The following is a 25,785-nucleotide window of genomic DNA, read 5'->3' as shown; positions in this document are numbered from 1 at the left end:
ACCATCCAAAACATGCTTCATAGGTTAATTGGTTACTCTAAATTGTCCATGGATGTGAGTGTCCCTGCAATACACTGGCGACCTGTCCAGGATGTCCCCTGCCCTTGCCCACAAGTAGCCAGGATAGGCCGCGGCAGCCTGGTGACCCCAAACGGGACAAAAACCTGTTTAGAAGATAAATAATTTTGAAATTTTGTTAGGAATTTTAATTGAGATCACAAAATTTGTTACTTTGTAACGAAACATATTTTTATTTAGTAAACTATATCTCGAAATTCAAGAAGTCTGGTGTTGCATTTTGACATTTTTCCATATTGATCAGCTTTTTTTTTAACTAAAAATTTTTAACTACAAATGAGATTTGCAATTTTGTGTTAAAAAAGGTTAAAAAATATATATATTTTTATATATTTATTTGTTTCTTTACAGTTAACTGTTGATTCCAACACATCCATGGGTTTACATCACCAGACTGAGTCAGAATAGAATAGAATAGTTACAATAATTTTGATCAAATTCAAAGTCACTACACATCTGAAAATAAAATAAACAATGAAAGCATAAAATGTTCCAAAATTAAAATTCAATGAGGTTTTCTTTTGATACTCAGTCAGGGACTATTGTCTTATAGAGCAACAGTAAATAGTACATAATGGTCTGAAAATCTTCTATAAGGAAGGTTTTTTTTTTATGTAAAAAGGAAGCTGATAGCAAGATATTTATATACAAATTGATCTTAACAAATGGAACCTGCTTTGGTTTGATTTCAAAATGACCAAAGGTCAGAATTTTCTGTTAAACACGATCTACTTAGAAAGTAGATCAGCTTTTACTCTTGGAGGTAAAGAAGCTATGAAATATTTTTCCAACCATTTGTAAGCAAAACATATTAGTAAACAAATACTTTTTCTGTCAAGACATAGAAAGAATCAAAGCTAAAATTGCTTAAATAAATAGGTATAATTAATTAAAATGACATTTAGTTAATCTTAAAAAAGTAAAAAACATTTTTCAGCAGTGTTTGTCATGAAGCAAAGGTGAAAGAGCCAAAACTGCAGAAGTATTGGCTTAAAATTTGAATAACAAAACTTGACAAAAACATTTTAACTCACACATAAAGTCATGAAACAAAGAGGATAACAACAGGAGAAGACAGAAAAGCAGACACTCGAACACACTGAGGATGATTAACTGAAACAAAGACAGCTTTGGATAATTAGCAAACGAAACCAGGTGAGACTGTGTCAGAGGAGGAAAACCCAAACCTGATAACGGAACATTAAAACAACCAAAACTGAATAGGAACCAAACAAAAGCATACAAGCCTCACAGTTTTAGTATTCCAACAAATGATTACATTTAATTTACGTTAAAGTTTTTTGATTTGATTTGAAATGGTTTATTTCAAGCAATTAAGTAGAAATAATACACATCGGCAATATAATCATCAGTTATACATTCATACAGTAACTAATCAAACTTAGGATAATTAGACATATTAATAAATATTGCTTGAAAGGGAGTGGAAGGAAGCGAACTTATATAATCCCACCCCGTTATACTATAACCATTTTATTACATGATTTATCAATATCCGGTTCCCAGTTTTTATCAGACAGAATTAAAAATCATAAGATAAGTGGACACTTCCAATGAAAGGTTTACGTAAACACGCATAAATGCAAATTTCGGGCTTCCACATTCAAAATTCTTGCGTTCACATGCAGGTTTCTACAACCGCTGTACTCATAGAACATATTGCCAATGAACGCAAGTAGAACCAGCTGAACTTTGACCAATCAGGGACTTTGATTTGGTAGTGATCTACGTCCCTTTTCATTCACGAAAGTACCAACTGTTTTAAAATTGATCATAGTAACGGCATTATTGATGTGCGCAGGCGCTGCCTGCTGCTGGCTGGCCGCTGCAGTCGAGATCGGAGGTTGGAGCGCGTTGGAGCGCTACCGTGACAACGTGCTCCGCCGCTCCACATAACAAACAGTCTGCTTTTTGTGAAAAAAGCCATCCAAACCGAAAAAATAGCAAGAATAAAGTGCTAAAAACTGATTGAAAATTTCTTTTATTTCTTTTATAAGTGACCATGGTATAAGATGGCCTATGAAGTGTCCATTATCAGAATTAACACACACCGTGTTGGACGGTTCAGGCTTCTACAGTGTGCTTTCATTTCTGATAATGCCCACTTTGTGGGCCATTAACCCTTTAATACACCCTGGCTATCCTAAGATACATAACACCCTATTGTAATAATAAAATCTGTCCAACACAAAAGGCCTTCAGCTCTCATTTGTTTGCTCAGTTGTTGGACAGAACAAGCTAAATAAATAAATATATCTATGGGACACTAGAGAACAGATTTTTAAATTAAAGACTTATTTTCCGGAGTTCTTTTCCAACCGGAAAGTAAGACGACTCGATCTCTGAGGCACCGCCTTTTGCTCCTTGTGGGTGTCGCCCCCATTTCATGATGTCAACCTAGAGCCAGTGTGACTGCGTATCACCCATGAAAACAAATATCCGAGCTTTTGCAAAGATGGATGTGGATATTGTGCATGTTAAAGGAAAGTGTTTTGCCGCTGGCTCCACAGACAAAGTGGGTGTGTGTGTTAGTCTGGGGGCTGTGCTGGCAGCTCCGTCTTCCTGGAAGAGGCTGTTCTCATTTGTTTATGTACATTTGTGGGAACCCGCCTGTTTTCATGGGTTGATGCTCAGAGCGCAGGTTTTTAGAGGAATACTCAGAAATGTGGGAATCGATCAAAATACCACTTTTTTCATGACTATTGAACATTGCAATACATTTAAAATCTCAAATATTTGATTTTGCATGATATAGACCCTTTAAAGTCTCACATTAGTGAAGAGTGGAGAACTTTATTGTCAGTAAACACCCACTCAAATCCATCACTTGATCCTCTTTTACACATATGTGTAGGTTACTTGGCATTGCAGTAGGTTTGGCTAACTCATGGTTTAATATGAACCAGGATGCTAATCTGCCCATCTTGGGCTGCTCCATATGCCACAACCCCCATCTCTGCAGGCAACTCAATCTCCCCTTCTCATTTATTCAACAAGCCCATGACAGAATCATGAATCGCTAATTCAAAAATGGAAAAAAACAAAAAAACAAAGTGGCTGCCAAAACAACTGTCTGCTGCTAAAACCAGCCGCCTTCGCTGAACTCCACTCCTGCCGAAACGTCTGTACTGAACAGGTAATTCGTCCTCACTTCGTGGCGCAGCCGGCTGCTTCGGCAGACATATTATCAAGGTGATGTGGGCTGTTTTTATTAAGTTTATCTGAGGACACATGGGGTGTTCCATCTGATAACACTGTCCTATTTCCAATTCCCCAGCTCCAGCCATGAATATGCCACCGCCAAATGAGTGAGATTTCAGTTGCTGTTTCACCTTGAAATGGCCATTCTGCAAACAACCTGTCTTCAGCTTACCTGCTTCAAGGGCAGCGTGCAGATGAAATTTGATGGGGTAGCGGAGGCAGGTGCCTCTGTGAGATAGACAATGGGATCTGATGAAAGCAGAACAGGGCGGCTGCTGCTCTCATTTGTCAGCATTGTTCCAAGATATGTGCAGGTGAGTGTGGGTTTCATTCTTCCTTATTTTCTCTGTCTTCCTTCTGTTATTATGTTTTTGGCTTTCTGAAGGGTGGGGTGGGGTGTCCCACCATTATATCATCTCAGGGATGTTAGATTTTTAGCTCTATGGTCAATAATGCAACAACTGCACTATATATATATATATATATATATATATATATATATATATATATATATATATATATATATATATATATTTATATACAGAGAGAGAGAGAGAAATTTAGGCAGAAGCGCCTGAAAATCTCATTTTTTGATTTTTTTTTTTTACGTATACTGACATTTCAAATCTTAGAACTATTTAAAATGTTAATATTTTTAGCCATACCTTATCGTTGCATCATGAGTTGATTGAAAAATGTAAAATACATTGAGATTTTAGTATTCCTTATATATAAAGATTCACTCCAATGATAAAATTGTGTTTTTTACATGTCCATGTAGCATTTTTTGGATGATGGAGGATATAGATATAAAAAAATTTAAGCCTAGAATTGCCTCATTGCAGTTTTTAGTCATGCAAATCGTTTCAAATGCAGTTTGAAAATGTTTTTTCTTTTGTGACGTCACAAATAAGCGTCCTGCTCTGCTCAATTCTGCTGCATCTATTTGTAGACAAATAAATCCATGTACGTCTTTGTTTTCTTTGTCTGAGCTGGAATCTGGCTCAAAACTCCACGGCTGGACAGAGCTAATATTTCTCGCCATTTTTGTTGCACCAACAATGTTCGGTTAGGAATTGTAAGGTGTAAACAGAGAGCTCTCAACGACAGGGAGGGGGAATGGGAAGGGGGGAGTTGCTCCGCACCAACAGTCCATGCCACAACTCGGAGGGAAATTTCTGATAAACTCCTGGCGCAATGCAGAAAGTATGCCCTATAGAAAACAACACAGGGTTTTTAATTTTGGCTAAGACTGGTTGTAACGGTTTTAGGGACGCTTTTACAATAGATCAAAAGATGGCTGGCGCCGGACATTCTCGTGTTTGGAAAACTAATCTTCAGACACATTGCTGTTTGTACAGTCTTATCAAAGGTATCTATACCCCATTTAATACTTTTAGGGAGAAAGCTTGTAGAAAACATAGATAAAATGTTCATGAAAGGTAAATTCAGAAACTAAAAAAGAAAAACAGAGAGTTAAAGCAGATGAGGATTAACTGCATGTGGCTGCAGCAGTCAGCCCAAGCTTCCCTCTGCAGCAGACAGATCTATCATCTTCTTCTTTCTCTTTCGGCTTTTCCCATCAGGGGTCGCCACAGCGAATCATCCTTTTCCACCTCACTCTATCATGAACATCTTCTACCCTAACGTTAGCCAACTTCATGTCCTCTGTTAAGACATCCATGTATCTCCTCTTTGGCCGTCCTCTTGCCCTCCTGCCAGGCAGCTCCATCTCCAACATCCTTCTACCAATATATCCACTATCCCTCCTCTGAACATGTCCAAACCATCTCAGTCTGGCTTCTCTGACTTTGTCGCTAACACAGGAAACATGAGCCGTCCCTCTGATGTACTCGTTCCTTATCCTGTCTAACCTGGTCACTCCTAAGGAGAACCTCAACATCTTCATCTCCGCTACCTCCATCTCAGCCTCTTGTCTCTGTCTCACTGCTACCGTCTCTAACCCATAGAGCAGAGCTGGTCTCACCACTGTCTTGTACACCTTTCCTTTGAGTCTTGCTGGCACTCTTCTGTCACACAACACTCCTGACACTTTCCTCCAACCGCTCCAACCTGCCTGCACTCGCCTCTTCACCTCTTTTCCACAATCCCCATCACACTGAACGGTTGACCCCAAGTACTTAAACTCCTGCACCTTCTTCACCTCAGTCCCCTGTAACCTAACGCTTCTACCTTGATCCCTCTCGTTCAGACACATGTATTCTGTCTTACTACGACTGACCTTCATGCCTCTTCTTTCCAGAGCAAACCTCCACCTCTCTAGCTGTTCCTCCACCTGCTCTCTACTCTCACTGCAAATTACAATGTCATCTGCAAACATCATTGTCCAGGGAGATTCCTGTCTTACCTCGTCTGTCAGCCTGTCCATCAGCATAGCAAACAAAAAAGGACTCAAAGCTGATCCTTGGTGTAGTCCCACCTCCACCTTGAACTCCTCTGTCTGACCTACAGCACATCTCACCACCGTCATACTTCTCTCATACATGTCCTGAACTACTCTGACATACTTCTCTGCCACTCCAGACGACCTCATACAGTACCACAGCTCCTCCCTCGGCACCCTGTCATACGCCTTCTCTAAATCTACGAACACACAATGCAGCTCCTTCTGACCTTCTCTGTACTTTTCCATCAACATTCTCAAAGCAAAAATGGCATCAGTGGTGCTCTTACGGGGCATGAAACCATACTGCTGCTCACAAATCTCCACCTTCTTCCTAAGCCTGGCTTCCACTACTCTTTCCCACAGCTTCATTGTGTGGCTCATCAACTTTATTCCTCTATAGTTGCTGCAGTTCTGCGTGTCACCCTTGTTCTTAAAGATCGGGACCAGAACGCTTCTCCTCCATTCCTCAGGCATCTTCTCACTCTCTAAAATCCTATTGAACAACCTTGTTAGAAATTCCACTGCTGTCTCTCCTAGGCACTTCCATACCTCCACAGGTACGTCATCAGGACCAACGGCCTTTCCGCTCTTCATCCTTTTCAGAGCCTTCCTAACCTCATCCTTTCCAATCTCTGCTACTTCCTGCTCCACAACAACCACATCTTCCTCCCTTCTTTCCCTGTCATTTTCCTCGTTCATCAGCTCCTCAAAATACTCCTTCCATCTTTTCTGTACACTCTCTTGGGTTGTTAGCACCTTTCCATCTCTGTCCTTAATCACCCTTATCTGTTGCACGGCCTTCCCATCTCTGTCTCTCTGTCGGGCTAGCCTGTACAAGTCCTTCTCTCCTTCCTTTGTGTCTAGCCTGTCATATAGCTCATCGTAAGCTTTCTGTTTGGCCTTTGCCACCTCTCTCTTCACTCTACGCTGCGCTTCCTTGTACTCCTGTCTACCTTCCTCAGTCCTTTCTACATCCCACTTCCTTTTAGCCAACCTCTTCCTCTGGACGCATTCCTGTACTTCCTCATTCCACCACCAAGTCTCTTTACCGTCTTTCCTCTTTCCAGATGACACACCTAGCACCTTCCTACCTGTTTCCCTGATAATCTCTGCTGTAGTTTCCCAGTCCTCTGGAAGCTCATCCTGACCACCCAGGACCTGCCTCAACTTCTGCCTAAATTCCTCACAAGTTTCTTCATTCTGTAGCTTCCACCACTTGGTCTTCTTTTCTGTTTTCCCTCTCTTCTTCTTCCTGACCTCCAGAGTCATCTTACACACCACCATGCGGTGCTGTCTGGCTACACTCTCTCCTACCACCACTTTGCAGTCATTAACCTCTCTCAAATGACTTCGTCTACATAGGATGTAGTCCACCTGAGTACTCCTACCTCCACTTCTGTATGTCACTCTATGTTCCTCTCTCTTCTGGAAGTAAGTGTTGACTACAGCCATTTCCATCCTCTTCGCAAAGTCCACCACCATCTGTCCCTCCAGATTCCTTTCCTTCACACCAAACCTGCCCATCACCTCCTCATCACCTCTGTTGCCCTCACCAACATGCCCATTAAAGTCTGCTCCAATAACAACTCTCTCTCCTCTGGGGATACTCTCTATGACCTCATCCAACTCATTCCAGAATCTCTCCTTCACTTCTAACTCACAGCCAACCTGTGGCGCATACCCACTGACTACATTCACCATCACCCCTTCAATTTCTAACTTTAGGCTCATCATCCTGTCTGAGACTCTTTTCACCTCTAGAACACTGTTTACAAACTCCCCCTTCAGAATCACTCCTACCCCGTTTCTCTTCCTATCAACACCATGATAGAACAGTTTGTATCCTCCTCCAGTACTACGTGCCTTGCTGCCCTTCCACCTTGTCTCCTGCACACACAGTACATCCACCTTCCTTCTCTCCATCATGTCTGCCAGCTCTCTGCCTTTCCCTGTCATTGTGCCAACGTTAAGAGTCCCTATTCTCAAACCTATGTTCCTGCCTTTTCCCTTCTCTCTCTGGCCACGGACCCTTCTGCCTCCCCTCTTTCTTCCACCAACAGTAGTCAAATTTCCACCGACACCCTGTAGGTTAACAGCATCGGTGGCGGTCGTTGTTAACCCGGGCCTCGACCGATCCGGTATGTCTAAAGTGTTGTGGATGATTCGCATGGTTATTTTGGCAATTTTTACGCCGGATGCCTTTCCTGACGCAACCCTCTCTATTTATCCGGGCTTGGGACCGGCACAGAAGTTACTGGCTTGCAACCCCTGTGGCTAGATTAGACAGATCTATCATAGTATGTTAAAATAAATTGTTTGTGTAAATTCCATTTGAAAGAAATTAAAGCTTAGTGTGCATCAATTTGCAGCATTAATAAAAATACATTTCTAAGCAGAAATGTTCAAATATGTGACACACATACAGACACACACACAGAAACATTTTTCTTGGATATTTGCTGCAGCTGGTTTTGGACAATCAGGATGAGTCCCCATGAGCAAAAACTGTAAGTCTGTGATTCCTTTGGAATCATGGACCGCTCTTCCTGTCACCAAAACAGGATTCTAAGTTCTTAAATCAAAACACTTTGATTAACCAAGGCATGGATCACTACGGTGAGTCACAGGGCAGTGAAAAAAGATGACGACAAACGATGAGACATTTATCTTTATTATCATAACTGCTCATGTTCTCCTGCATGTCAGTGTACTTTGATAAAAATGGTTGGTGTTACTGTAGTTTCTCTTTACCTACTATCTTGTTACTATCATGGTAAATACCATGAAACATACAATGAGTGCAGACTTAAATTTAAGGTACTTTATTTGTACTTACCTTGTTCTTACATGTGGTTAGTACTAAAAAAAATCCTTTGTACAACATGTAAATACCCAGTAAGTATAATATAAATGCCCAGTAGGTACCACACAAGTATGAACTAAATAGTACCACATAAATGCACAGCAAATACCATGTAAGTACCTAGTAGACAGAAAAAAGTACCATGTAAGTACCCAGTCAGTCCCATTAAGAAGTACCGTGTAAATACCCTGTAAGTACCCAGTAGTTATACAATAAGTACCATGTAAATACCACTTAAGTACACTGTAAGTACTGTACTGTAAAATAAAGCGTTACCTATCATTCATAGATAACCCTGAATAGTGCAAAAGTTTTATATTAATACATTATATAATTTGATCAAAATGGTGGATTGGATTCACTCAGGATTACATTAGTAAAATTACTTAATCATGCATTATTACTTTATTTTGATAACCCAAAACTACCCAAAGTAAAATACTGATTATTTATGAAAGCTGCTTTCTGTTGTCTTCGATACTAAAGTGAGAAAAAATAAAAACCAAAAGAAACTCTTTAGGCTGTGATCTGTTTCACTGCTGCCATGGGAGTGGAACAGACAGAAAAACAAGTAAATAGAAGACTCTCACTAGAATTGAAATGTAATAAAGCCTTGGTGCCCAGAATGAAAAAAAGGAAGATTTTTATGTATCTTTCTTGTCTCTTGTGAACCTTTGGTTAAATGTTCTTATGGGCAGCGCATGAAGATACCAGCATTAAAGATAGATCTGCAGCTCCACCTCCCTTGACACTGTCAGCGGTACAAGGGAACTGGAAATCAAGTGAAGACATTCAGTGGTGCTCATGTCAACCCAGTGTTCATCAGTAAATCTCTATCGTTGATGTTCAACGTAACTCAACCTTCCTAATGCTAAGGTTAGATTCTAAAATTGCAAATGAGTTGTAGTGAAATCTGAATAAGCAATGATCACTTTTTAGGTTCAACTTTAATGTTTACAATATGCGATTTTTTAAACTGGAAAACAATCATGGAGCAAGTCTCTGACTTCTGGCTTTAGTACCAAGTTGGACCCATTGACTGCAGATGAGACCTGAATCAACTGAGTGTGACTTCATCCGTAGAAAATGGCTTATTTTCGGCTCAGACTAACTGAAGTCCAGTCAGTCGCCATTTCTTCATGCCATTAATGTCACCATGTTGGTGCCACACAACATCAGTATGAAGTGATTAACTGACATATACAGTCAGGACCATATATATTTGGACAGAGACACATTTTTCCTAATTTGGTTTCTGTACATTACCACATTGAATTTTAAATGAAATAACTCAGATGCCATTGAAGTGCAGACTTTCAGCTTTTACTCCATGGGTTGAAAAAAAAGATTGCATAAAAATGTGAAAAAATAAAGCATTTTATAAAAAAAATCCCTTCATTTCATGGGTTCATAAGTAATTGCACTTAAGTCTCGTAAGTCTTAAAGGTTGTCCAGTCAATGGTTGTGCCCCACCTGCCTTCGAAACTCCCTTTTAAAGATCTTGGTCCATGTTTACTCAGTTCCACTTGTTTACATGTTGATTTATTGGAAACTCATTCATAATATAAATATTCTATTCTCTAAAGTGCTTATTGGATGCAGAAGCCTGTTAAGTAGTCAATTCCTTTATTCGCCACTTTGAGATTAGTTTACACTTGTAAACATTGTGTTTTAACCTGTAAGAAATATGCATTAGAAAATTGTATTTTAACAACAAAAGGTTGACTTACTCATAGTGGAAAAGGGTTTGATTGAGCATGAGTCAACCTCAGAGAAATGTAATGAAGACCCACATCCAAGGAATCTGTTTAGATTTCTTACTGGACGTCAGGGATCACTGCAAGGATCAAATGTGTTTCCTTATTCTTCTAGTCCCCAATATAAGACAACCAGAAGTACCAACCATTGCAGTTCCTTAAATGACCACTTGAGGCTGACTTTCGGAGGGAAAAATCCTTCCATTTCCTTCTCCGCCATATCCCTTTCGAGGTTACAGGGTTGCCAACTGTAGGGCGAAGGCAGGGTACACCCTTGACAGGTCACCAGCCTCACAATCCCTCCCACACATGCACACATGCACACTTCAGAGTCACCAATTAACCTATGAAGCATGCTTTTGGACTGTGGGAGCAAGTGCCCAGAGAAAACCCACGCATGCACGGGCAGAACATGCAAACTCCATACAGGAAGACCCCAGATGGGATTCGAAGGGCCTTCTCGCTGTGAGGCAAGAGCGCTAACCACTGTGCCACTGTGCAGCCCTCAAAGGGAATAACTTTTTTTCTCAAATCCTGTCTTAAAATATCAGTTTTGCGCATTATTTATTGTGTAGTATTGTTTTTGTTTCATCAAAAGCATAAATATGAGCATCTGAGGATATGAGGATCATTGATTGACTGGTGGGTGGACCTATCTGTGGACTCAACAAAACTCTCACTTTCTTTTATCTTGCCCTTTTCTCGTCCACTTTCAAAACATTTTTAAGTGGTAAAAAACCTCTAGTTAATGTTTCTGACCCACTTTTGACATCAGAGACTAACTGTCCAATGCAAACATGTCTATGCCTCAGCCTTTTCTCTTTGTGGATGCAGAAGAGAGGTGGTTGTCAGGAAAAGGGGTCAGTCACAGCACAGCAGGAGAGGCAGCAGCAGGATGGTTGCTACACTGAACAGCACTGAAACCAGCTCAGCAAAGAGGACACGAGGTTGATTTCTCTGCCTCACATAGTGGTTTAGACAAACCTCCAGCTCACAGATACCTAAAGACAAGTCAAACCAGGTCAGAGAAAAAAAAGAGTAGAAGCAAACAATCCATCAGACTATCCAAACTCTCACACAAGATATAGAGAGTGGTCCAAAGATTCCAGATAAAGGTTGTACCCTGAACAAACCATCATGCGTGGGGCAAGAACAGTGAAGGAAATAAGTAATTGACACTTTGCTCCACTGTATGTAGTTAGTGGAGGAATACCTGAGCAAATATGGATAGGCAACCGCACTCATTACAGGAACCAGGAGGGACATTCTTTTTAACCCTTGTAGTATCCTAGGCACTTTAACGTTGGGAGTCGGGTCATCTAGACCCACTAGACAGTGCTCTGAACCTTTTTTCTTCAATGATTTGTGATCTTCAACTGGTGTCCATGGATTACATGAAATCTTTCCACCTTTATCCACCTTTGTCATGGTAGGAATAACACGTCAATGTAAGGGTGGGGTCATCTGAGATAAAATAGGGGTAAAATAACAGTAAAACCCCTTTTATACCAAGACAGATGCTCTGTGGACATAAAGAGGAGAAGCTGCTTCGCACAAACTGAGACAAACTGTGGTGTCTAATTTTTGCTCAGCTGGTTTTCAGTAAGTGTATTGTTGAATTAATAAAAGTAAACTTGTTCGAATTTGATTCTGTCAAATAGCTTTAGGTGAATATTCATTATCTGGAACTTAAAAGGAGGCGGCTGAAATAAAATAACATTTCTTTTATGTACTTGAATCTTTCGAGTATAACAGTGAAATTGTAAAAAAAAAAACACATCAGAAGTCTCATCAAAGCTCCAGGGAAAAGCAATCATAAATTAAGACTTGCCGAAAAAAATGAAATAAAACTTGCAGTTTTATTGTGAAAACATGGTTCCCATCATTCATAGGGACAGAATTACTTCACTGCTTTTACTTATGCCAAACAAGTCTCAAGGAGAAAGACAAGGGTGGGAAAATCCAGCTTCTCTCACATTCACTTCAGAGAAAAAGCCCCGGAGATGCCTGTGAAAGACTTTCATTTTCTATTATCCTGACTTGCAGTCATTTCATAGCTATGAAAACAAAGTTTTGTTCTTTGTCAAAGCCACATCAATGCCACAGCTTAAAAAAATCAACTGTAAAAAGGTCATTATTACAAAAATGACAACTTTTGCATCATCTTTTTAAGTAGAATGGCCAGCTTAAATATTGTGCTCAAGATTTGTTATTTAGATTTTTTTTTAAACTTGCATTGTGCTGTATATAATTGTATTGATAGAGTCAAACAGTAAAAACTGAACTTTTACAACTCTTTTTCTGTTTACAGTCTTTAACTCACAAATCAAGAACAACAGACTCAGAGAGTGCAGAAAAACTAAGCGCCTCGTTCCATTTTTGTTTTTTGTTTTTTGACAGCGCTGGACACATCTGACTGCAGAGACCAAAATCCGCTATGGCAAAGTTTCCCAAGGACTCGTTTCTTGACACATAAAAGAGCATCAGGAGAGACTCAACTTTTTCTGATGCCTGGAACCAAGAACAGTTCTACAGTGAAAACAGGTTTGAATGTGCACAGAATGGCAACATAAAAAAAGACATGCAGCAAAGTCAGAATGAAAAATAAAAATGAACCTATGACTCTTTTAACCTTTGTGCTATCTTATGGGGTCCCGATGACCCCACCCTTACATTGACGTGTTATCCTTACCATGACAAAGGTGGATGAAGGTGAAGAGGATTTCATGTAATCCATGGACACCAGTGGAGATAAAAAAAATGAATGGTAGAAAAAGGTTCAGCTCTTGTGGGTCTAGATGACCCCATTCCCAACATTAAAGTGCCTTGGATAGCACAAGGGATAAGGTACCACAAAGCAAAAGCTGAAGGGGCATAGTATGTAAAACCTAAAAATACGTTTAGACAAGTTTTAAACATTGATAATTTAGTAAAGAAGGAAACACAATTCGGTTTGTCATGAGTCACTGTTCTATAAATATACGTATATCAAATATTTTTGATTGTTTATTGTAGATTAAAAAATAAAAGGCTGAGAATTATACACATATAGGCTTATTTATCACATAAGACATTGTCTGGCCTCTGAAGCTAACCTTAAAGAACAACTTTAAATAATTCTTGACCTATTTTATAAGTGTGGTCTTTTAATTATGATAATACTGTTTTAAATCAAATAAACTTATTTCAATTTTTAAGACATAGTGTTAGTGTTAGCTCACCTTTGCACAAATAGTTTGTGTGATTGAATGAAATGTTTCACACTAGTTGGTTTGAAGGCATAAGTATGCGTGTGTGAACATTATTTGTATTGTGTACATGTTGACGTGAACATTTTTGGAGTCAACAGGTATGTTTATAACATTTGAGTGTGTGTGTGGACAGGCCCCGCCCTTATAGACTTGTATTACATCTGAACCTCACTGTAATGATTGTAACCATCCAGCAACTTGTTGCTTTATGCTGCTTCATGGTCCCCCCTTTCTATAATCACCCTCCTATCCCCCCACCTTTAACATCCCTCTTTCTTCCTCCCTCCTTTCCTTTTCTGTCCGGTCCAATATAAAAGATTTTCAAATATGATTAAAATGGATAAAGTTTGGCCTTGATTACAAAAGGAGTTTATTCAGACATACCTCTGGTTTGTCAGAAGATTCATAACCCCTGTTGTTAAAGTAAAAAATGTCCAACACAAGAGGCCTTCAGCTCTCATTGTCCGTCCAGCTGTTGGACAGGACAAGTAAAAAAACAAAAAATTTCCAAGACAGTTTCTGCAGAGCGGTATTGCTGAGAGTTCTCGGTTTACATACCCTTCCGCTAGCTTACAGCTCCTCACAACCCCAACCTAACATTTCCAATGCAACAAAATAGGCAGGCAATCTAGAAGGTATCCAGCTGTACAGTTTTGAGCCAGATGCCAGCTCAGATGAGGAAAACAAAGATGTACATGGATCTTAGTCTACAAGTAGATGTATCAGAACAGAGCGGAGCAGGGAGCTTGTAGCCCCGCCCATCCTGTTTTCTACATAATGAAAACAATTTTTTTTTCAAACTGCATTTTTCATCTGCTCCTGATTCCCAACAATTGAATAAAGAAATACAAAGGACTGCAATTTTAAGCTTAACTTTCTTTATATCTGCCCTCCATGAGAAAAATGTAACAAGAACATTAAAAAACATCAAAAACACATTTTTTGTTGGAGTGGGTCTAACCAAATGACTACCTAACTTAAACCTTCTTCTAAACTTAGCTTTAAAACCATGTTTTGAACTCTAAAAACCATCTGTACGCTGTGTTGATGTTAAGTCAAGCATAACGCTTTTTCTTTTTTTTAAATTTCATTTCCATCACTTTTCAATCAAAGTGCATGACTTGAATGTTAGCCTCATTTTCAGGCTGACCAAAGTTGACATCTTTGGCATGAACTACAGCTTTCACGTCTGCTAAAATGAAATTATAAAAACAAAGTCACAACGATAATAATGTTTGTGAAAATACTGTAAAGTTTTGGGAGTCATGACCCCTGGAGATGTGACTTCACTTGCGTTTGGAGCGGCAACCAGCGCTTAACCATTGTGTCCAGCTCTTAGGACAAACTACCTTTTGACAGATAGACAGTTGTTCAAATAATCTAATTGGAGTCATTGTTTAATATGGTTGTGAAACACAATACATCATCAGAGAAACCACCTGTTTCATTGGTTTCATCAACAAATTTAAAAGTAATACCAGTTTACAGTGTTTGTTTAAAATAACACTTCTTATTTTGGTTACAGTTAGGGCTTTTTCTTTTATTTGCAAAGAGGTACCATGAATTTTTTATACATGTGTTTCTGTTTTTTCCTTTTTTGTAATTATTTTTATTCAAAATCTTTTTCTAATGTCTTGATTTGGTTTTTATTGTGTTTTGTTGCTCTGCCTCAGGTATACCAGTCTGTAACCTTATGCCATCTGAGAATGTCTCTAGCCCCTCCCCCTTCAACCCTTAAAAGGAAAAAGCAATAAATCAATTTAGTTTGTCTTAAAAATGTAAGCTTTAGTGAGCACTAGCACACTCTGGCTGGGTTAAGCCTCACCAAGAGAACACCTCTAAACTCCATAATACATAAAGGTTCAGCCATGGGCCAGTGTGTTTTTCTACTGAAATCCCATCTGTTACTCTCACCTGCCGCTCAGGTTGCTGTTGGTTGCATCAGGAATGGAGGCATTTATCCACACCCACAGGAGACCATCTCATCTGTCAACCACCCTGACTGTCAGGTGTGGAGGGAAGAATTTCATCTGTCTGCATGAACCTGCAAGCCTCAGAGATGTTTGTGAACTGAGGTGTACTGTTGCCTAGTCTTGAGCTGTTTTCTTTTTCTGGATTTTAAAAGTGATTTTTTTTTTTAATAAGATGGCTATTTTATTTGAACAGTTTGAAAAAAAAAAAGCAAAAAACGAGTGCAGTCATTCATCTTCAAATGGTGATTAAAGTGTGATTAAAATCCCAATCCCATGCTGTTTTTAGCCAAAGTTTTTTTTTAAAAAAGTGTTGTTTTCTAGGTAATAATTTCTGCAGAGCGGCTGTGGTTCATTAGAAATTCGCCTCTGAGTCGTGGGCAGGACTGGAGGCATAGGGTTAGCCTGAATTCATTTTCCATTATCCCTCTGTCCTGCTAGTTTTCGGCCCCTGCTAGTTTTCGGCCCCTAACAACCCTACCCTAACATTACCGGTGCAAATGATTACTTTAAACTCAGCTCTAGCACAACCTCACTTTTTTTCTCCAAGAAGTGTCAGACTTCTTTGTCACAACTATTTCCCCATTGCTGAAAAGGCTGAGGCTTTTAGTGATGTCAAATCAAGATGGTGATAACTATAGAGCTAGAAATCCATCTTCCAAATTAAAATGGGTTACGTCATCACTTTACTTAGAAACAGAGAAACAAACTGGTTGGCTTCCTACATCTATATGCCTACAAAAGCAAGTTGAAGGTTGCTTTTGGAAACTAAGAGTAGCATGTTATTTCTATTTTTTTGGGGCCTTTTGTTCCATGTGTTATTGGTATACACTGTCAGGTGTTTTTAAGGTTAAAAAATATTTTTTCAGTCTCAAATTCTTTAAGTTGTCCTCCTTTTAAAGATGTGAGATATCTGCAATGTTTATTATTTATAAACCTTAGCTTTGAGAGACAGAATGTGAAAAAAAGCATCCAGGAAATCACATTGTACAATTTTTTTTAAAGGATTCCTCCTTCCAACTATTTTTATAACTCTTTGGGGTCACGGAGATGCTGTAGCCTATCCAGCAACATTCAGGCGAAGACAGGGCACATCCTGGTAAACTCACCAGTCCATCACAGTGCTTCTTAAAGAATTGTTTTGTATCATAACACCCATTTGGTCAATACGAAAAATGTACCTCAAGACTTTTGTGCAACTCGATTGTCAATGACAGAGGTCAAAAGTTTCCTCAAGGTCTCCATCAGGCTTCCACTGTAGCTGCTGTTTTGGTCCATTCTTCCATGCAGATCTTCTCAAGAGCTGTAATGTTTTGGACTGTTCCTGGACAACACAGACTTTCCACTCCCTCCGGAGATTCTCTATTGGATCATGGTTCAGACACTGGCTAGAACACACCCAAACCTTAAAATGCTTTTTAGGTTGCTACTCCTTTGTTGCCGATGCAACATTTGTGGCATTTATATTCAAGAGTTCTTTCATAGTAATATGTTTAGGGGCTGTCATCTGAACTTAATTTTTAAAGTTAGAAGACGTTTCACCTCTTATTCAAGAGGCTTTGTCAATTCTGAATTAGCTGGAATAAGAGCTGGTATATATATGCACTCGTGGGGGAGGAGTCAGACCTTAAACTGGATGGGATTGTCAATTTAGCCTACATATTTCGGGTCATTAAGAGTCCTTTGTCCTCTTTTTAATGAAAAGGCTTCATGAGAATAAATTCTATATTGTTTCTTTTTTTTCTTTTTTTAGCGAGCGAGATGCTGCTCCTTACCATCACACTGCCTCCAGCAGAAGATGTGATCTTAGCAGAAATAAGTGAAACATTCTCCCAACCTTCTCCAAAGTGTAACCCTATGATCTAACTGCCAAAGGCAGAATCTAAACCCACGGGCCTCATACTTACATGTACTGACATCATTATTAGCGCCTGGGACCAGGATCAGAACAAAAGTCAACAGAAACATATAAAAGCTTTTCAGGGTTGGTGTATCTGATTTGGTAAATGGCACATGATGCAGCCAATTTACTAAGCTCTGCTGTTCATATAGAATAAATGCATGCCCCTTAGAAATGTGCCATCATTTAATTGGCAGATTTTTTTTATAAATAAAGCATTTTTTTGTCAATATTTGTTGGTATTATAAAGTAGCCTGTCAAACAAAACGTGCCTTAGTGAGTGACACTCTTAATAGTAGTCCATTTATTATTGTTAGTTATAATGCATAATAAAGTATAGTGTGTTAGACACTTTTATGCATTACTTTGCATTACTAAGTGTATTATTTATGCAGTACTTATCAGTTAACTAATGTTTATTATTCAACCTTACTTAATGCATTACAAAGCGAAAATAAAGTTTCCCTATGCAATAACTTAGCACTATGTATCAACATGTTAATAATTAAATAATGTTTAATTATGCATCAACTGACATTTAAAAAAGAAAAACCCTATTATAAAGTGTTACCTAATATAGGGGTTAAATCTTTATAAATATTAGACACACAATATTAAATATTAAATGGAAAAGGAACAACTACTAAATGATTCTGTAAGAAAAGGACAGTTTGAGAGGATAGATTTAGAAGGATTGCATTTAGAAGATTTGTCACATCTTTTTTATAGTAAGTTATCTGCTGAATGTTTGTAAATCGATTATAGAATAACTATGTAGAAATGAGTTGGCAAGTTAGTCTTATCAATTTTATTTTCAATGCAAACTGCATTTAGGCATGGAAAAATACTTAAAAATATAAAAGAAAAGGACAAAAGATTTTAGTGAACAAAGAAGCAAACAGAACAAAGCATTTCAGCAAAGTCCAAATAAATTGACCGTTTTATGGGTTTGGTTCTCTGCCACAGTTGAATGCTGTGTTTATAATCACTCTGATGCAAAGTAGAAGAAAAAGGGCATGTTGATTGAAATGACTGAATTTAGTCTCAGTGGATAATTTTCTCTGCAGTCTAATTATAACAAAACTTCACAACCAACCTTATTCTCTGAATTTCAATAAATGACACAGGACTTTTCCTTGCCTTGAGCACCATCATACCAGACCAAAGAGTGTAATAAATTTATCAGGAAAGAACCTTGTTTCCTGGCAGATATGCAGAGCCACACTTCACTATTAAAGATAATTAAACCTGCTCAAAGAAATGAGTTGTGGCGAGCAAATGGGGGAGCTGTGAATGCTCAGACTTTGTGGTATAGAAGTTTAATTTGAAAACTAATCTTTACAAAGTAAATGCATTTTCTTTCAACTTCAGGCTAAATCCAAGAAAGGATGGATTGTTTCATCAGCAATGGTTGGTACCAACAAAGCCTCACTGTTGGATTGTGGGTAACATGAAAGTGATGGAAAAGTCAGAATATAATGCAAACAGTTGTGCCTTATAGTCACAACTGCCCTTGTGGGTGGATATGGGCTATCTGCAGGTCATAAATGGGCAAACCTTTATGGTAGCCCACAGGAAATATCAAGTCATAGATACTCGGTGAGTCGTGGAACGAAAATGTACAAACACATCTTTTCAACGTGCAAGCTGTGGAGGACAGGTTGGAGCAAACACTTAGACAACTAGTCCCTCCAGGAATTTGCAGTTTTTGTGATTGCAACTATTAACACAAATTCAAGCAAACCCAGCGAATTGTTGCGCACCCTGCAACTTTACGTTTTCACTGCAACTTTACTGCAACTTTGACCGTCTTCACCCATTCGCGACCGATTCCGGTGTGGCTCCCTTTTGAGAACCTTGTTCTTTTTTTTTTTTTCTTTACTTTCTAGAGCCTTCTCTTCTTCCTCTTCAAGCAGCATGCAAATGGCCTATACTGACGTGTTTAAACTGGGCTGGGGGGGGGGGGGGGTACGCTGAGCGTGTGCTGGGTTGAGGGGTCCCAGTAACAAAACATGAACCAAATATGACAGAAAGACTGAGACAGCGAAGGGGCCACAAGAAGAAACTACATCAACACAAAAGCGTAAAGAAACTGAGTAACACTGGAAAAAGAAACACAATCTTGAACAATTTCACTGTCATTGATAAAACAAAGGAAGACTATAGAGTCTGCAGGATTATAATTCCATATAGAACCGCCTTCACAACAAACCTGTACAGATACCTGAGAGAACGTTCTTCAAAACTGAAAGAAGAAAGCAGATCAGCTCCTCAAAGGCTGTGCTCCTACTCTACTATAACCAGCGACTCACCAGTGGTGCTTTGGAAATGGATAAAAAGGAAGATTCTGTGGAGGACATGTAGTTCTGAGGTTAATCTGCTTATGCTGGTGTTTTTCTATGACATTCCTTGCAATATTTCATTTTATTTGGGGCAGCAAAATTGATTCAACCATCAGTAATAAGTATGCTTAAATCAATACACAAATATTTGGGTATTGTGAGCTGGGAAGACCAAAAGTTCATTTAGTGTGTCACAGTTATATTTATGTTAAATGAAAGCACATTTTCCGAGTGCACACAACACAACAAAAGAGTTGGAATATGAGAATGTTAAGTTTATTTCACAACAAGCATTTTTTAGGTGCTTTTCAAAAAATTAAAGTGCAGCTTTTCACAAAAGCTCCCACAAAAATCTGGCATTTTAGGTTGCAACAATCATAACTAACTGCCACAAAATCCTGGAGGGTCTGAACAACACGCAAAGGTAAATAAGGGGGATGTACAGGGGCACGTTGTATGGATTAATACTTTTTTAAAGGAGACCTGGAGAAGGGGCAAGAAGAAAAACAAAAACAGAAAATAGTCTGGAACTGCAGCAAAAACAAGGGTGAGTAGGTGTCTTGTCAAATCCCTTCTTTTGGAAGAAAACAGGAAGAAGAGGAGCAGTACGGATGAACTGAAAAAAACATGAAGGGAAGCAATCCTGGTGACCCTCCCAGCAACGCAGTCAGTACAAACAAGAACAATCATGAAAAGAGTGACCCCAGTCACCTTCCTACAGGGCACAAAGGGGTGTGGTCACAGAAATATCCCTTTAGAAACTGGTATAATGGAGCATTACATGACGTGGCGTGGCTTGACTTTACAGGAGCTACAGGAAAACCTTCTTCTGACACGGTGTATTGCCCACCACGTCATAGACTGTAGTGGTGGGAGACCAGCAACTGCAGTCAAGGTTTCCAGGACAACACGATAAATGGCTCACTGCCCCGACAATCCTGTAAAGGCGTCACATGACCAATCTCCTGTTTCATGTGACGCCCAAGACACCTGCCATGCATGGCTTTCATCCTGTTTGTGATGATGTCAACAACTTTAGCACTGGAACCTGAAAGTGTGGATATTACTCACTAAAACAGGAACACAGCAGTGCACAATAAAAACCACCAGCCAGTTGTTGGCTCATGCACCAACTCTTCCTGTGTCATACCCTTTTTTGACCTTGCTCCCTAATTGGTCAGTCACTGGTCACCTAAAAGCCACATATCAAAAATACATTTGGAGCTAAACAGTTAAAATCAAATCAGATTGTTTTGTATTAATGTATATTTATACTATGTTGCAACAGCAGCTGCAGCCACAACAAAAATAAGTCAGAGACATCACATAAAGTCGATTGCAGACAAAACATTCACACTGAGCAACATTGGTGATCTCGCCACACGGTGTCATATAGAAGTTGAAGAACATTGACTTGGTGCTGACTGATCACACATGCCACTGCATCAAACTTTATCAATCAAACTTTATTTATAAAACAGCGCTTCTCAGACTTTGCGCAGCTCGAAGCACTTTAACATTAAAAACAAAAAACACACAATATTACAGTAAAAACCCAACCCACCCTTTACCCCTCTCACTCCCCTCCGCTAAAACACACAACCCATGACCCCCAAGTACAATGAATAATGACTGTGTAAAAAAAATAAATAAAAATTGTAAGGCTTGGCTCTGCTGTGAGGAAACAGTATTGGGGAATCTCTTCATACCAGGAGCCAGCCTGGCCAAAGGAGCATCGCCACAGCACCCACCCAAACTGGGACAGCAACGGGGTCCACCTCACAGCCGTGAAGCTGCAAAGTTAGACTCCAGCCGCCCCAGCAAGGGCGACAACTGCAGCAACAACCATCGACCAAGCCGGCAAGCCCTGGCAGAAAAGATCCCCACAAGAAACACTGGGACTAAAATCATGATTAGATACTAAATTTAAAGATATAAGATGTATGTAAAAACATTAAATTGAGAATAAGATGCATAAAATGAAAACAAATACATAAAATAGTGATACTAAAACTAATGTAATAAATTAGCAGTTAAAATCAACTAAAAGCGGAATTAAAAGGTGGCTCTCTGGCAGACTGTTGAACAGGCGAGGACCGTAAAGGCAGAAAAAAGCCTTTAAGTTTAAAAGAATATCATTTAAATAAGAAAGCCCAAGACCATTAAAACATTTATAAACCATTAAAATAATTTTAAAATCAATCCTGAAATGTACAGGGAGCCAATGCAGCGATTTTAAAACTGGTGTGATGTGTTTCCGCCCTCTGGTCCTCATCAAGGCAGTGTCAAGGCAAAAATGAAGTAGTACCTGTAAAAATTGTACTCACCACCAATATGGACAAGATCTTACCAAATGCATAAAGCACCAAAACTAAGTGGTGCAATGCGACAAACCACGGTCCTGAATGCGCAAACAGCAACATGACATCTATACTGTGATTGCTGAATCCTTTCTGCAGAGAGTAATCATTTGTTTGTCATTTCCATTTACCTAAAGCCCTCAAATTCACATCCACACACAATTACAATTCCTAAATCCACCTATAATTATAGCAAAAAGACTACAAAAAGTTGACCTTGATACATCCCTGAATGAGCAAAGCTGTAGCTCTGCTTCCACACATTACCAGTATAAAGAGTTTGATTAGTGGCAATCAGTGGCAGGAACTTCAATTTAAAGCAAACTCACAGCGTGTGCTGAGAAAGTGACTGAAGAAACAGTGTGTGTAGGTTGCTGTTTACACAAGAGGTGTGTGCCGTGAGGATGGATGAGCTTTCCAGTGTTGGGAGAATGAATGGCTGGGTTAAGGACAGGAAATGGGAGATGGGCAAAAACTGTGAATTGTGTTTATTTTCTCTGACAAATACAGAGATCTTAATCAAATTGATCATTTTCTGTTTGGATAATCCATCCATAAAATGGATTGAGACCTAAAAAGACTAAATTCAATCTATAAAACTGTTGTAGGGTATTATTAAAACAAACACTAGTGACTTGAAATAAAGCCAAGACAAAAAAGCATATGTTAAGCACATTATGACTGGTATATAATTGTACACTGGATCATTTCTTTATTGTAATTTAATCATTTAGCATTAAGTTTCAGGCTGATGCATTTCATCATCTTCCAAAGGTTAGGGTCTTTTGAGGTGTTTTTTTATCTATGTTTTTTTTATTTTCAAGATGGATATCTGCATTCCACTCATCCATCCATCCATCCATCCATCCATCCATCCATCCATCCATCCATCCATCCATCCATCCATCCATCCATCCATCCATCCATCCATCCATCCATCCATCCATCATCTCTTAGTCAAAGATTAGACAGTAGATATTATACCATTACTTGGTTTTCTTGACATAATTGTGCAAACCAGTGTCATGATTTGAACTTGTCTTGTTTTTGGTCCTTGTTCTGTCTTGTTTCTGTTTCCTGTTTTATTTTGAAAGTCTCCTGTCTTGTCTGTTTTCTTGAGTTTTACTTCCTTTGGTCCCCATCAGCCCTGATCGTGTCCACCTGTGTCTTGTCTGCCCTGTCTGTATTTAAGTCTTGTCTCTGCCTTCCTCCTGTGTTGGTCCATTAGTTATTCCTGTCCTGGTCGTCTTGTCATGCCAAGTTCCTTGTTCTCTTGCCACGTCACAGTGAGTTATGTTTCAGTTCTGAGATCCTGCTCTGCAGCGCTTTTCGTTTGTGTTTCGCATTAAACCCCTTTGCCCCTGATCCTCATGCCTCCGCCTCTGCGTCTGGGTCCAACCGGCTCTCGAGCCACCCTGCACCATGACAACCAGACTGCCTGGAATTGACAAGCAGTTCCAACAGCAGCTTGTTTGTGAGTGAATTTTACCACAAACTAGTCCTGCTTGTCCTCTAACGATCATAGCTACGCACCTTTGACACGGTACTTTTCAACGTTTACCCACAAACCTATTTCCAAAGATTTTTAATTTTTATGCATCTCTGGACGGCATCTCATTGACCCTGTCTCTTCTGCTTGCAGTATAAGACTTATTGTGAAGAAAGGATCAGGCCTGAATATCAATCCACTTTATTTTTTACTTCTAAAAGTGCTTCCGTGTGCCAGTCCCAAGTCTGGAGATATGCAGAAGTTTGTTTCGAAAAGCGAATCCAGTGTAGGACTACAGGTGAATAAAATACACAAATCACAAATTGAACTCCCTTACTGGATTGGTCATGGTCCAGGTTTAAGATAATGGTCGATGACTGGCTGTAGCAGGTCTCGAAAAGTACACACAAAAAAACAAAAAGATGTACTATTTCTTCTTAGAAGTGTTCTTTAAAACATTGTATTCATATTTATAGACATGGTAAGCTCTGGACTTAGTTGTCATCTTAAAACAAATCAATTTGCAATTTCATAGAAAGACTTCATTGACAGCTAACAACTTGCCTACCTTTCCAAGATAGTGCTTAAAACTTATTCTGGTATAACCAGTTGCACCCATCATCCACCTTTCTTTTAAAGAAAGCTCTGTGGTACGACTTAATCGACTGCAAAACAGTTTACACTTGAGTGATGGGCTTGTGCCAACATATTGAGAAAGCCGTCTAATACATGAGAAAGCTGTCTAATACATGGTGAAACAGGCCAGTGTTAATTAAAATGTTGTAACAGTTGGTCAAAAATTCAAGAGTCATAAAACCAAGAACAAGGAACATGAACGAATGATGTGTTCAGGTTTGAGGTAGAATAATTGATGTTTTGTAGCACCTGTTAGGGGGGAGGGGCTTAAACAGGTTATGTGCAATGAGCTTTTCTTATTGTTTTGTTTATGGTCACTAACTGTTATAAAGTCAAGCACACACTAAGACAATTTTCCTTTTTGTAGGAAATAAAATAAACAATATTTCAATCACTCTGCTTCATTCCAATGATCCACTCAAATGTAAATTGTGTATTTTGTGTTTTTAATGTGTTCTTTTGACATTTTTTCTGATGATAGAGGACATTTGAAAATAAAATTAAGCTAAAAATTGAAGGTGTCCTAATCCCCTATGCCACATAGGTCAAACTCAAGGCCCATGGGCGAAATGTGGCCCGCCATGTCATTTTATGTAGCCCGCGGGAGGATAAAAGTTTTTGATTTCTTAAAATAAAAAATAAAAATTGGTGTGTATTTATTTATATCTTGGGGGAATCAGTTTGAACTATGGGATTGAGCAACTATACATTAGGACTTAAACGCTGTCAATATAACCTAACCTGACAGAATCAATGCAAGAAGGATTTATGTTAAAGTAACAAGCAAACATATGTTTTCTATGCAACTGCAATTGTCACTTTCAAAAGTTAGAATAAATAAAGAATGAGTTATTTAGCATTAAGGAGTAGTTACGTTTATTTTTCATTACATTTAGTTACATGTACAAATTATATCCTGCTCTTTGGGGACAGCCACTATGCTGATGTGGCCCTCAGTGAAAATAAGTTTGACACCCCTGCCCTATGCTCTACAACAGGAGGGGGTAAGGTTGCCAACAGTCCATGCCTTAACTCAGAAGTAAATTTCTAATAAACTCCTGCCGCTCTGCAGACACTATGTTCTAGAAAACGACAACAAATTTTTTTTTGAAGTTTTGCTGAACATTGCATAATCATAATCAAAAGACCACTGGGAACACCGAAATAACTAAAAAGATGATTGCAGTGAGTCTTTAATACATTCATTTGGTTATAACATGGTTGCCACATCTCTCACATTAAGCTTGAAAGTTCAATATTTATTTAGCTTACTTTTTTATGCCCTTTTCCAACTGCTTGAAGCACAATTTCATAAAATAAAAACAAACTAAGAGTCAAAAGAATAGATTGAATGAAGCTGATACAAACAGCAGTGCAGTGCAGGGCACATATTTTGATCACACTTCAAAGGTTAAGTACCATCTAAGCTGAATACTCTAGGAGTCAAAAATGATCACTGATGGCCAAATCAATGTCCTAGCATAACAAATCAACTGTGTTCATTTTGTGG

The 25,785-nt window shown here is 39.0% G+C and overlaps 1 long non-coding RNA gene across 1 annotated transcript; it reads left to right on the top strand.

Moving 5' to 3' along the window:
- The first annotated feature begins 2,524 nt into the window (after window positions 1–2,524).
- On the top strand, window positions 2,525–12,958 carry LOC144992430 (uncharacterized). Its single transcript, XR_013656363.1, has 2 exons — window positions 2,525–3,614; window positions 12,728–12,958. It is a non-coding gene; the product is annotated as an uncharacterized LOC144992430 (long non-coding RNA).
- The last annotated feature ends 12,827 nt before the right edge of the window (window positions 12,959–25,785 follow it).

This window comes from Oryzias latipes, chromosome 6 (assembly GCF_053564925.1).
Source record: "Oryzias latipes strain Hd-rR chromosome 6, Olatipes_Hd-rR_3.1".
NCBI classification, from domain to species: domain Eukaryota; kingdom Metazoa; phylum Chordata; class Actinopteri; order Beloniformes; family Adrianichthyidae; genus Oryzias; species Oryzias latipes.
This window is presented reverse-complemented; position numbering and strand designations above follow the sequence as displayed.